Here is a 12,759-nt window from a genome sequence, read left to right as displayed (position 1 = left end):
GTGGGTGGCTACTGTATGAAGAGTTCAGGCATAGAACATTTTCATCATTGCAGAGGTTTTTTTTTTTTTTTTTTGCATTCTATCAAATTTTATTTATTTTTTAAATTTTTAATTGTTTATTGGGGTAATATTGGTCTAATACAATTATAAATTTTCATGTGTACATTATCGTTTGACATCTGTATATTCTGCTTACCACCCAAAGTCTAGTTTCCTTCAGCTGCCATGTATTTGATCCCCTTTACCCACTTCACCCTCCCCCTAAACCCTATATTTGGCCCCCTTTACCCTGTCTATCTCCCTTCTCCTCCCCCACCCCACTAGTAACCACTAGTCTATAGTCCTCTAGTAACTACCAGCCTATAGTCCATGTCCCTGAGTCTCTGCCCACTAACTTCTAACCCCTCTTGTTGCTCTTTCTACCCAACTTTTCTGATTGCCCCCAATCTCTCTGTATTTCACCACTTTCTTCCCTTTTCTTGGCTCCCTCTTTATTTTCCCAGTACATTTAGGCTCCGTGTCTCCCCACACTCTGGCATCCCAGGATGGCTAGACTTCCTTCCTACCATTTGGTTCTCTGCTCTCCCTGTCACCCCTTGTCCTTTCAGCCCCAGGTACCATGTGGCTGTGGCCCACGGATCTAACTCTTCTATCCCCACCCACCTCTGTCTGAAGTGCCTCACCATTGTTGCCCCACACCTACTGCCTACCTTCCTTTTTGCTCACCTTCATCTCCCTGGAGATCCTACTTTTCTCTAAACTTCTATTTTCTCCCCCTGCTACTTTCACAGCTTATTCTTCCACTCTTACAGTCTCTTTCCAAATCCCTCACTCATTCTCTTCATTGCCATCTGCTCTCCCTCATCTTCTCTCCTCAGTTTTTCTATCTCTCTCTATCGCTCTGTTTCCGTTGACCCCCTCACCCTCACATTCAGAAGGGACGGGGAGTAAGATGCCTGTAAGTTTTTACCTTAAAACTGTTAACAGCTATTAACTAAAAATAGGCAAAAAAAGAAAAGAAAAGAAAAAGCTGCTGCACAGGAAAGAAAGACACTCAAATGTCTACAAAGAGCACATTTTCCCTTGGAGGGGAATTTGGGACGGAACACTGGGTGCCACAAGTCAGGCCCAGGTCACTTCCCCCAACGCAGGGCCAGGGGAAGGGTGAGTACGAAGGGGAGGCCTGAGGAGCAGAGGGACCCGGCCTGAGGTGGACGCGAGCAGAAGGGGAGGAGACGGTGTCTCAGGAGAGGGTTAGAGTCTCCAGAATCCCAGGACTAGAGAGAGGATGCCGCCTCACCTGAGGCGGGGTGACCCGCGCTGCCCCCTGGGACCTCGAGGGCGAAGTTGGAGGCCGCGAATCCACCTAGCGTAAGGACTTTAATGTCGTAAGCGAAGCGGAGAAATCGCTAAAGGGTTTTAAGAAGGGAAAAGAGGCGAAAGGAGGTGTCTAGCTGGGCCAAAGGCAGAAAAGCTGAGAGCAGAGACCAGCCTCAGAGCCAATATAAACGCAAAGGAAAGCGCCCCCGGCCTCTCACAGCGACATCTGACTTTACTTGAGAGACGAGGTGAATGCGGTGATGTTAAGGTCCGTGGCAACCTCATACTCCAGTATTGGGAGTGGGGGCGGCGAGACACAGGTTTAAAATAGAAAGACATAAACTTACTCCCCGCAGCGCGACCTCGGTTTTGCCTTCTCCGCTTCCGGGTCTGTGAGAAACTGAGCGCACCGAGAGGAGAGGCGGGGCGACTTGAGGGCGGGGCCTGGGCGGAGCGCGACCAGTAGGGGGCGGGGCGTGGAGCGAGTACCGGCGTGCGCGCGGGCCGCAAGGGGGCGGGACAAAGCCGGTGTAGAGGCGGGGCGGAGGCGGGGGCGGGCCATTTCTCCGCCTCGCACACAAGGTGTCTTCCGGGTTTAGAAATGCGTCTGTGTCTTTCGTGTCTTATTCAACCGCGTTGCTTCCTGAATGTTTTGAGTTACTAGCTCTAACAGTTTTAAGATAAAACTTGCAGTTGTGTGGCCACTTGTGTTGGAGACTGAGTTGTTTTAATCAGCTTGTAAACGGTTTAAATCAAAAGCTGTTTTTGCTCCGGGTTGCAACTAGGTCCTGCCGGCGAAGCCGAAGCAATTCAGCGTGAACTGGGATCTCTACTGAGGGGGTGGATATGAGGCGGTGGTTGGATCCATGAACATTTCGCAACTAGAATTAATGTAAGCAGTTTACTTAAACAAGACCTGGATTTTTTGTAGGGATCACAAACTAGAATATGAAATAGAAATCTCTCCCCAAGTTGAGTAGGCCTTTTCATCCTGACACCCAACAGCATAGCATTTCTATTTTTATCCCCTTTCACCAAGACTCAACACTGCTTAGTACCAGAGACTTTCACAGGGACACGACCTGGGGTATGAGGCATGGAGGATTACTGCATGTGATAATTTAGGTACTAAGCATTGCTTTAAAAAATTTATTTAAAAATTGCATTTTAAAAATAGTTCTTATTCTACTTCAAACTTGAGATAAATTACCATCAATACCTTAGAGATATACTTGTTCACATCATAATATACTTAAGTCAATAATATCTAATATAATGTAACTACTAATTCACTATATGTTTATTATAAGAGTAATCAGAAAGTACATCTTTATTCTAAACTGTAATGCAATTAGTCCTTTTCTTTGTTGTCTATTTCTGAATGTTCTTCCAGGCGTGAATAACAAAACCTGTAAAAAATATAGTTTTTTAGAAGACATCGAGATCCATTTTCACCTAAACAATCTGATTTTGCAATATTTCTCTGGGCATTTAGTAGGGCGTTATATTCTCTTTAATATGAAGTAAAATTAGGTGATCAAATAACCCATAACTTCATTCCTACCCTCAGTATTTTATGGCAGTATCTCTTAGTTAATATCAACTATGTAGTATGTTTACTCACAGTCCGACATGTGGAAGATTTCAGTCATAGGGAAATGACAATCAATTGAAACATTATGTCTAGAATGGAAAATCAACATGTTAAAAATGAACATATTTTCAAGAAATAAGAAGAATGTCCTGATATCACCCAAAGGTGAATACAAGAAAATATGTTAGGACATTTTTAAAATATACGGTGACTAGGATAGATTTGGGAATGTTCAGAAGCTAGATTATTGTGTATTATGTAGTACTGCTAACTAGCTATGTTGGTAAGAGAGAAGTTTCTGCATGGACTTCCAGGATTCCAAGCAAGGAAATTAGTCGATAGTGCAACTTTTCATTAAACAATATTGTGCAACCATCCACTCTAAGCCCCGGTCTGTGTGGTGCCCCCTGGAAATTGGGGCCACACCTTCATCCCCTTGTCTCACACTCAGAGAGTTCCAGAAGCACCAGCAAGATGGTCCAGGCCTGGTAGCTCCACTGCTGTCTGCAGTCCACCTCTATTTCAAATTAAATAGAGGGGCCTTCCTGCCTTTTGTCCAGGTCAATACTGCCCACCTCATCATTTTCCTACTTAAAACCCTTCAGTGACTTCCTCAGATTCCGGTCCCCTTCCCTTGTCAGCCGTGCTACGTAAAGTCTTCCCATCCTGGCCCCCAAACCTTGCCCCTCTCGGGCCTTCCAGGGTAGAGATGGCCATGCAGACCTGGACGCCACATCTCCCTGGCATGTTTCTCTTTCTGTAGCCTCATTGGAAAGTGCTCTTCCAGTCAAAGGACATCTTTATTCCACACCTGTGAATGTGCTGGGTGGGAGGTGGTACAGAGACTGAGGGAGAACCAGAAAGACTGTGAGAGAAAGGAAGAATTAAAAAAGAGAGAATAAAATAGAGGATGGAGCAGGTGGATGTGGAGACAGTAAGACCAAAAGAGTAACCAGAGAAAGAAATGACAGGAGGACAGAAAATAGAGAAATCTAGGTTAAAAGGTATCTCCAGAGAGACTTTGACCAGCCGTGGGAGTCAGGGCAGCAAGAGGTGGGTACATCAAACTGAGAGAGTAGAGAGAGACTAAAAGAGTTGGGGCCACGGAAGACAGACATGGTGCTTGGACCGAAAAAGGAGCAAGAAGTGATAGGAAGAGCAGAGGAAGAAACAAAACTGGGAAGGAATCCCCTTACCTTAATCCCTTCAATGCCTTCCCTTTACCCTCAGGACAAAAATGCAGGCTCCACTGTGTTGCTCCAGCAGGGACCTCTGGAGGTGGGGTGACCCTCCAGAGTTAGTGAAATTTGAGGCAAGGAGCAGGCTTGTCATTCCTGTACTGACCAGACACTGGACACTGGCTGCCCAGGCACCCTATCAGTTAACTACTGTGACTAATTTCATGATCTCCAGGCATGGGGTTTCCCCTGTTTTCTGGTGCTGGGTGGGTGCTTAGTAGCCCAGAATGTGAGAGCCAATTAGGGAAGTGTTTTGAGTGTGGACTTAATCATCTGTTCAAGAAATGGAAATGACAGTCACATAGCCAGGGCTTCAGTACTGGATCAGGAGAGCATTTTAAAATTATACAAATATATTGCAGTATATTGGAGGTGTATGGATGTGCTGGTGGTGATTAGTGGTCCAAGACAGAAATAGTGGGTGGGAGGAGAAGGAGCCTTGCAGGGGCAATGGGCACAAGGAGACTAAATGGTCGTAGGAGAGAACGTCACCTGGGAAAGGTAGGGAGCCTGAGGAGGCTGAAGACACAGAGACAAAGGGCAAATGTGGGGGCATGAATTTGGGACATGGGGAGCTGATGGCATTCAATGCTTGAGGGCTGGGATTTGGGTAGGGGACAAGAGGACCTGGGAACTGCACTGAGTTCACTGAAATGGGGCAAATGTAAGTTAAAGGGAAATGATGATATGGAGGTGCTGGAAAGGGAGGAGTGTTGGGCTGCGGTCCCTGGAATTCTGAGGGGAACAGAGCTGGCGAATGATGGAATTCAAAGTGGATGCTTGATGGAGGTGGTCTATGAAGGCCTACAGGTCAGGTGGAGGTGGGAGAGGACAGGTGTAGGTCCAGGAATTGGAGGGTGATGGTGCTAGATCAAGGAGTCATTAAAGACCTTCGGGGTGGAATGGAGGTCACAGGGGCGAGAAGTGAAGAGAGGGGCACTATGGAAAGTAGGGGACAGAGGTGGTAGGGGCAGCTTGGAGGTCACTAATTTATTCCCCCATTCAATAATGTCCTCATTTACACTGGATTCACTGCTTGCTCATGGATTGTTTCTAATTCAATCCAAGATGTGAAAATCTTGCTCGTATAAAGTGCCCTTGGAAATCCTTTAAATTTTACAGACTGTGGAGCCACAGATAAAATTGTAAGTTAACAACACTCCACCACTATTTCTCTCTTCCAGTGAAATTCCAGGTAGAAGGTGTGACCACAGTGAGTCTGACATGTGAACCTGTTTACTGGTACTGAGTATTCAGTGTTGGCAAGAGGCCTGACCCCTTCCAAATATTTGTGTCTTGAGAATTTTATGACCCAAGACCGACTTGATGAAAGTCCCTTTATTTATTGCAGTATTTCTAAAATGTAATGCATGGTTTATATAAAAAATAAAACATAACAAAACAGAATTCAAATATTTTAAGTAATGTGTTTCCTTTGTATGAAACCATCTCAAGAGGTAACCTCTGTTAATAGTTTTGTAGATATAACAATTTAAGATATAGTTCATTGCAAAAATCAACTGCTCTCACAATAAAGTAGGCAGAAGTCCATTCCCTGGTATTACTACCTTGGTTATATTACATTACATGGCAAAAGGGATTTTGCAGTTGCAATTAAGGTTACTAATCATTAAATTAAAAAATAGAGTGATTTTTTTAGACTGTTTGTATCTCCCCAAAATTCATACTTTGAATTCTTAACCATTAATGTGATGGTATTAGAGTGGGATCTTTGGAGGTAATTATGTCATGTGGTGGAGCCCTCCAGAATGGGAGTAGTGCTTGTATATGAAGCTGAAAGATAGAGCTTGCTCTCTTTCTCTCTGCAGCACGTGAATAATTACTGGATGGAAAATTACAGATTAATTTTCACCCCCCAAATTCATATGTTGAAGCTCTGATCTTCAATAGGATGGTATTTGGAGGTGGGGCCTTTGATAGGTTATCAGGTTTAGATAAAGTCATGAGGGTGGAGCACTCATGCTGGGATTAGTGTCCTTATAAGAAGAGACTAGAGTGCTCTCTCCCAGCCAAGTGAGGATACAGCAAGAAGGTGGCTGTCTGCAAACCAAGAAGAGGATCCTCACCAGACACCGAATCTACCAGCAATTTGATCTTGGATTCTCTAATGTCGAGGCTGTTCTCCTAGCCAACACAATAAAACTATCACACTTAACAAATTAACACTAGACGGTCCATTTCGTAGACAGTCTAAATACATATTACCCACTGTGATACAATGATGTCTTCGTAAATCTAGCATCCAGTCATGGTCAAGGATTGCATTTAGTTGTCTTGACTCTTTTATTATTTTTTTTTTAATCTAGATCAATTGCCACTCCTTTGCCTTTAGTAATACTGATGATTTTGAAGAGTGCATGCACACTGCCTTGTTTTGCAGAATGTCCTTCAGTGCAGATTTCTCTGATTGAGTCTCTCATTCATAAACTCAGGTACCATATTTGAGTAGAACTCTACACATAGATGATGGTGGGAACTTCTAAGTGCATCACCTCAGAGGCAAAAATTATGACTATTTTCTAGTATTGGTGGAAGCTAAGAAACTTCCCTGGGCGTGTGGCCATGGGGCAGGGATGGCACATCTGGCATCTGCGCATAGGCTGTCAGGCCACATCTGCTCTTGTTAGTAGCTGGACCTAAGGGCTCAGAGGTTTCTAAGTGGAAGTTGAATCCTGAAAGCCCTGTGCTTTGCTTCTGGCCTTATGTTCCCTCCCATGCAACACTTGGTGCCCAGGCAGCAGACCAGCACTGTCACTCACATAACCAAACTCTGCAGCACAGAATCCGTCCTAATAGTGCCTGTTCTGGTAGAGATCTCCTCTCTGCAAACCCACACCTGTGCCCAAAGTTCTGCTAGCACTTTCCACCCCTCCCAACCCAATAATGGCAGCTGCAACCTGATCCATCCAACCTGGGCCCCTGAATCATCTGCCCAGAATCCTGTTTCTCCCCAAGCCCACAGCCCTGAGCTGATTTCAGCCCTACCTGAAACCAGAATCCATAGCACAAATCTGTCTTTCCGCTGATGTAGGATATTGTATACTGTGTCCTAGATCTATTTTGTTGACTACAAGAATGAAGGTACCTGTTGAGAAGGTCTCTTGCTGGCTAATTGGGCTCAAATTCAAAAACAGAGCCTAGCAGCCAGGGGCCTCTCATGCAAGGCACGCTTTAGGGATAAGCCTGCACTGAACTGCCTGTGTGTACTGTGTTCCTGCTCTCTGAGACAATCTTTATAAAGGAATTTCTGGAATCATATTTAAACCAATAGGACTGAGACTTTCCCTATCCAATTGGAGCGATATCCCCATTAGCGTCTTTACTGACCAATCAGAGTGGGCTAGCACTTTCCACCCCTCCCAACCCAATAATGGCAGCTGCAACCTGATCCATCCAACCTGGGCCCCTGAATCATCTGCCCAGAATCCTGTTTCTCCCCAAGCCCACAGCCCTGAGCTGATTTCAGCCCTACCTGCAACCAGAATCCATAGCACAAATCTGTCTTTCTGCTGATGTAGGATATCGTATACTGTGTCCTAGATCTACTTCGTTGACTACAAGAATGAAGGTACCTGTTGAGAAGGTCTCTTGCTGGCTAATTGGGCTCAAATTCAAAAACGGAGCCTAGCAGCCATTGCTGACCAGGGGCCTCTCATGCAAGGCATGCTTTAGGGATAAGCCTGCACTGAACTGCCTATGTGTACTGTGTTCCTGCTCTCTGAGACAATCCTTATAAAGGAATTTCAGGAATCATATTAAAACCAATAGTACTAAGACTTTCCCTGTCCAATTGGAGCGATATCCCCATTAGCATCTTTACTGACCAATCAGAGTGGCTCCATTCTGACCAATCATGGCAGTGCTTTTTGGGCCAATTAAACTGTGAGGACTTGGAGTTCTTATTTGCATGACAACATATCAATCAGGACCCAGGGTCAGAGACTTCTCTCTATATAAGTGAGCTCCCCTTTGGCTCACACAATGAACTTTCTGTTTCCACTAAAGACTATGTTTCTCTGGCTAGAACATCAAAGCTGTATTATTTCCAACACTGAGGCCACACTGCCTCCACACAGGACTGCTCTGCCTTGCCCCAGGGCCACCTCACAGCTCTGCTGTATCATAATTGAGCTTTATCACTATTGAGCTGTCTCACAGTTGTGCTATTCTACAGCCAAGCTACATTGCAATTGAGCTATTTGCACTGAAAATGCTCCTCCCCCTTAACCACATCCCAAATTGGGGATTCCTGTTGGCATTGAATAGGCACCAAGAACCATAAATTTACACCCTCGATTCCAACTTTTCCTTGCAACCCACACCCACACACACCCATATACATACAGTGCTTGGGGCATCATATTGGAGACCTGCATTCAGCACCTCCTAAAATCTAGATGTCCTTGAGCAGCACCATTGTTTTGGGACCGGACTCTAAATACAAATGGATAAGATAAGCCCCCAGTAGAACTTAATCCAAATGGTTCCTCACAGATTACGTTAATACCCTGGCCTCACATTTGCAGCCTGACACATAAGTGTGAGCACAGATCTCAGCTGCACCCAGAGTCTGCACCTAGTATTGGGTGCAGCTGTACTCTGCCTCCTTGGACTTGGCGGTCCTAACAGCATCGTAGTTCCAGATTTCCTCAAAAGTCACCACCTGGGTGGATCATCTGCAGCTCTAACCAGGCCTCCCCTTCACATGGGTGTCTGTGGGCCAGTAACTGCTACAGAGAAAGAGTGGCACCATCTTGTGCAGCACCCAAATGTTGGGCATGTGCACAGAGGCTGCAAGCCTTGGTCCACATGAGCAGATGCCATAACCACCCACCAGCAACAAATGCTGTGTTTTTGTGCAGAGGTCACCTACAAATGTCCTGCCTCTCCTAGAATCTGCACCTGCAACTACAAATCCTGCATCCTCATATTGAGTCTTCAGACCTTTGCTAGAACGGCCTTCTCCCTCTACACAGGGATCACCCATCCAAGTACCATTCCTTCCCCATCATATGCTAAATGCAAGGAATCAACAGTATTTCTGTTGAGATGTGACTGATAGTGTATAACGGGAGCGGGTGTGCTGTGCTCCCTTTCTCTAACTTAGTTCTACTGAAAGAGATTGGGGGAACAGGGTTTGGGGAAGAGAAGCAGCAGCGGCACAAGAGACCTTGTTAAAAGTGCAAATTTATGGGCCCCACCTCAGCGGTATCTTAATCTCTTAGAATGTGAGTCCCCTGCAGAATCTTTCAACTACAACCACTGGAGACATGCATGCACATTACACTTTGAGAGCAGTGTTTAGCTAAGTGGTCCTAACACTGGCTTCCCATTAGGACCACCAGGGAAGTTTTAATAACTACTGTCGCCTCAGTTCTCCCAACTCCTTCCCCCCCCCCACACACTTCATTCTGACATTCTGGAGTAGGACACAGCCTCAATGTTTTAATAAAAAGCACCAGAAAATTCTAAGGTAGGAGCAAGGTCAATGACCTAGCATTCAGGACATAATTCTGAGGCCTGAGCCCAGGATCTGGTCCACTAGGAGGTTACAGGAGTCTGTTCTATTCCTAAGAAGTCTCAGTCCAGCTCACATCCCCATTGCCGAAGCAGGATTTGTGGGTGCTTCTAGGTGGGGATTCCCATGAAGATGAAAGGAGAAACTCAAGCTATGTCTTCAGGTCAGGGCTCTTTGGCCCTAATCCCTCCTGGGGCAAAGGACATGGAAGGGCAGCCTTTTCTGCATTTCAAGGTCATCGTGCCAGTGGATATGGAAGTGGTTAGGAAAGGTGTATCAGTTGGCTAAAACTTCCATAACAAAGGACCACAAACTGAGTGATTTAAACAACAGCCATTTATTATCTCACAGTTCTGGAGGCTAGATTTGCAAGATTAAAGCATCAGCAGATCCATGCTCCGGTTATGGCACAAATGTCTTTGCCTCTCTCAGGATAGAAATCAAGAGAGTGGGTGAAAGTTTTGCAGAAAGGTTTATTAAAACAAAAGTTTGATGCACCAAGGGAGCACGCTCTGGAGGAGGTTGGATGTGGATCTCCAAGTACCACAAGCACAGAGGTTTTATGGGCTCTTTGGGTTAGGGACCACCCTCTCCTCTTTCCCCTTTCCCTCCCCAAAATGTGTTGAGGGAGGTCCTACACTGTGCCTGTGCAGTGTACCTACATGTATTTCATGCACCACATGTCTCATTAGCATCTTAAATCTCCAGCTAGTGGTGTGTTTTTTTACTATGATAATGAGGAAAAGTTAACTATAGAACAGCTCTTTGAACTAATGCACATGCACGACTTTAGAAACTTTTCCTGGGTCTGCTTATCTCTCTCCTGCAATTATGGTTCTATCTGTTCATTGTTTCTTATTGGCCGAGGAATGTGACTCAAGGGTGTTCTCCCCAGCTGCTGGTTCTGGCTATGTGACTACTGACCATACTCCTACTTAAGGCAGTACATAAAGATCTGATCTGGGGCTGTCCTAGCTCCTGAAAGTTGCTTGTGGCAGCATAACTCAAGTCTTCACATGACGCCTTCCCTGTGTGCATGTCTGTCTCCAATTTTTTTCTTTTAATGAGGACATCAGCCATATTGGATTAGGGGCCCACCCTTTCCAGAGTGATCTCATCCTAATTAATTATATCTGCAAAGATCCTACTTCCAAATAAGGTCACATTCTGGGGTACTGAGGTTTAAAACTTCAACATATGAACTTAGGGAAGACACAATTCAACCCATAAAAGAAAGATTATGTTAGTGACATTTTTAAAAAGCATATTCTCAACATGCAGGAGATAGTGGGAAAAAGGCTTAGAGAAGGACAGGGGATAATGTGTCTTCTCAGCACACACTGAGTCCCAGGTCAGATGCTGTGTCCCTTCTTCCTGAAACACCATGCTTTCATACTTGAAAATCTTTTCTTCTCTATCTCTGCAATATTAAGCCAAGAACAGTATGTGCTAGTTGTGTGTATGTGTGTGTGTGTGTGTGTGTGTGTGTGTGTGTGTGTGTGTGTGTGTAGTGCAGTTACGATACAATTCAGATATGTTCTGAAACAACATAAGAAAGAGAACACACCTCAATGGTGAAAGTGTGACATCTGGGGATGAAAATAGAACTCGTCACGGGTACTTGATGAAGACTGACTTCATCTGCCTCTGGTATTCAGAGACTGTTATTGAGTGGGGTTCCCCTCTCAATGCGTCATCCAGGCTCTTGATGTCTTGAACAAAGAACTGAGGGAGACACTGAAGTACAGCAGCAAAAGAATACCTTTATTGGAAGAGAGTGTAAGGTGACAGTACACTTCTAGACATGGAATTGGGCCTGAGCAAGAAAAGGGTGCCTCAAAGGCCCAGTAACAAAGCCTTTGGGGTTTTTATCCCTACTTACTGTGGGTGGTTACTTTTCTTAGAGTGGGCTTTCTTAATAGATAACTAAGATGGATGGGACTCAGTGACTCATTGTTTACTTTCTGCACATGTTCATTCCCAGAATTCAGTTGGTTATAATGATATTACTGAACTTCTAGATATCTGCATATTATATTAATGGTATAATGAAACTCAGGTGAATTGAAGGTAGTTATGGTCTTCATTATGCAGGTGCAAGTGACTGGCTTAAACTAGTACCTAATTATCTGCTTGCTTCTTTCCTTGTATAAGTTACTTTTAGTCCCCAAATGCCCTCTGGCTTGCTTTATTGTGAGCAGACTGGGGCGGACCCATCTAGAATAGGATGACCTCAGCGTCTTTGCAGGCAGACCTAAAATCCTCTATCTAATTTTCCTGCCTAACCCTATTCTAAGAGTTAGGAACCCCTTATTATTAGTATGGATGTTGAGGGGTGGGAGATCTCTTCTATATCTGCTTTCTGCTGAGGAGGGTCGTAGTCTCTGCCTGGTGGGGTTTCATGGAGCTCTTTCCCTTTTTTTTTCTAAGTCAGAATGAGGTCTTGGGTTTCCTGCCGAAGTGCCATCTCTGTCCTTAGATAAGGAAAAATGAAGATATGAATTTGTTATTTAAATCATATATCTATTAATTTTCTTATTATTGATTTGCCTATTAAATGAGTAGAGGAAAACAGGCTTGGTTAATATATTTCTTAAAGAAAAAAACCTTGGGTACGAGTCTCCTCCCCTCTCAGACTCTAAAGGCCTTGCCTGACCTAAAGCCATTTCTGCCTACAATGGACCAAGAAGAAGCTAAGCTTCAGTGATCCTTATCAATAGCCAGAGGACCTGAGTCACAAATTTCAGAGTTTGAAGGAGAGGGCCTCTACTCCAAAGAAAGGAGGAAAGAAAGAGACTTAACTGTGTATACTTAAAAAAAAAAAATTAAAAGTTCTGTAAGTACATATTGTAAATGATAGCCCGTATCAAGACCAGTGAAAGTTTTGCAAATAAATAAATAAATAAATACATAAATAAATAAATAAAATACATATCATTTTAAAATTTAGCAATATATCTACAGTTCTGTTACCACTGGTTACTTCTTGGTATGGTTCCCTATAACGAAGAAGCAAGGGCAAAAATATCCTTAAATTTTTCAGTTATCTTGTTAATTTTCCTACAGTA

The 12,759-nt window shown here is 44.3% G+C and overlaps 1 pseudogene; it reads right to left on the bottom strand.

The window, feature by feature from the left end:
- Positions 1-1,746, bottom strand: part of LOC102881270 — a 17,421-nt pseudogene extending 15,675 nt beyond the window's left edge.
- Between the last annotated feature and the right edge of the window lie 11,013 nt (positions 1,747-12,759).

Source organism: Pteropus alecto, unplaced genomic scaffold (assembly GCF_000325575.1).
Source record: "Pteropus alecto unplaced genomic scaffold, ASM32557v1 scaffold423, whole genome shotgun sequence".
Classification (NCBI taxonomy): Eukaryota; Metazoa; Chordata; class Mammalia; order Chiroptera; family Pteropodidae; genus Pteropus; species Pteropus alecto.
Note: the sequence above shows the minus strand (reverse complement) of the source record. Positions and strands in the feature narration are given on the sequence as shown.